This window comes from Pteropus alecto, unplaced genomic scaffold, assembly GCF_000325575.1.
Source record: "Pteropus alecto unplaced genomic scaffold, ASM32557v1 C18528141, whole genome shotgun sequence".
Taxonomy (NCBI): Eukaryota; Metazoa; Chordata; class Mammalia; order Chiroptera; family Pteropodidae; genus Pteropus; species Pteropus alecto.
Genome location: NW_006493176.1, coordinates 1 through 1,370, shown reverse-complemented (window position 1 = coordinate 1,370; position 1,370 = coordinate 1). Strand labels below are relative to the sequence as shown.

Below are 1,370 nucleotides of genomic sequence, written 5' to 3'. Positions count from 1 at the left end.
GAGGCTCAGAGGTTGCAGAACGAACACCTGGGCACTTGCACACGTGGCCGCCCCGCCGAGCTCTCTGTCCCTGGGAGCGGGAGCTGGGCACACAGCAGACGCCGGATCTGTCCGTGCGGGGAGGGGCTTGGCTCACCTGCTGCTGACCTCCCAGGGGCTGGGAGCCAGTGTCTGCTCCCGGAAAATCCCCAGGCCCAGAGCAGGCCCGCTCGTGCCCAGCGCGCTCTTTCCTGTCCGGTCCTGTCTGTTCCCAGGTCTGGGACCGACGGGGGCGCGGTCGGCATGCATGTCGCGCTCCGACGCCTGGCTCCACACTGGGACCGAGGTGCGTCAGTCTGCGCGGTCCGGACTTGGTGCAGAGGCGTGGGCGTGGGCGAGGGCACGTTGCTAGGTAGATAAATATTGTTTAGTGCAATAAAGAAATGAATCACCCAGCTTCTGGACTCGGCCACGCTTCGCACGCCCGCCGCTTTGAAGTGAGGGGTCGCCATCGTTGTTACGTGAGCCAAGCCTGTCGTGTACAGGGGACTGAAAGCCTTTCTTTTCTGTGCTTTACAGCAAAAAGATGAAGGTCTTAGAATCGTTACTCGGAATGATTGAGAATTTCCCTTATGATGACCCTACCTATGCTAAACTTCACGAAGACCTAGACAGAATTAGAGGGAAATTTAAACAGGTTTGTCCCCCGTGTGTCCCTTGGGTAGGAGGGCCTGTCTCAGAGCCGGGCGGGCCCCGGGGCTCACCTCGCCCATGGGCTGGGGCTTGTGTGCCACACGGGTGGGCAGTCGAAGTGCATCGTTTTGTGTCACGATGTAAGGAGGCAACAGTCTAGAGAGGGGGTGTCAGGGCGCCGTAAGGGCCGGTGATGCAGGCGAGAAAAGCGGCAGCTAGAGACAGCTGCGCTCTGATTTGTGAGGCAGAATCACAAGCTTATAAAAAACCATCTTTTTCTTTTGTGTTTCCAGCTTTGTTCATTACTAAATGTTCAGCCGGACTTTAAAATTAGTGTGGAAGGTTCTGGACTTTCATTTTGAGGATGACAGATGAACAAAGACAGAACGTCAAGGAACAGATGTCCGCATGTTAAGTGTTTAAAACTGCGATCGAAGGAGAACAATGACGGGGTGTCCGCTGTCCCCGGAGCGGGGGCGGGGGGGGGTTCCTGTTTGGCCAGAGAAAGGGCCTCCTTCCCCAGATCTGCTGTGTTGCCTCGGCGTCCCCCACGGGGCCTCCGCACGGGCCTGTCCTTTGTTGCGCCCGGTCTGCTCTGTGGTCCGAAAGCCCTGTGAGGCACCCGCTCCTGGCCAGAGTCGGCTGGCCCGGATGCTTCTAGAAGGGCGCTGGCTCTGGGCAGACCCCCCGCCCCCCCC

The 1,370-nt window shown here is 58.8% G+C and overlaps 1 long non-coding RNA gene across 1 annotated transcript; it reads left to right on the top strand.

Annotated features, from left to right (window-relative positions):
• The first annotated feature begins 15 nt into the window (after positions 1 to 15).
• On the top strand, positions 16 to 1,069 carry LOC112473532. Its single transcript, XR_003044056.1, has 2 exons — positions 16 to 676; positions 966 to 1,069. It is a non-coding gene; the product is annotated as an uncharacterized LOC112473532 (long non-coding RNA).
• The last annotated feature ends 301 nt before the right edge of the window (positions 1,070 to 1,370 follow it).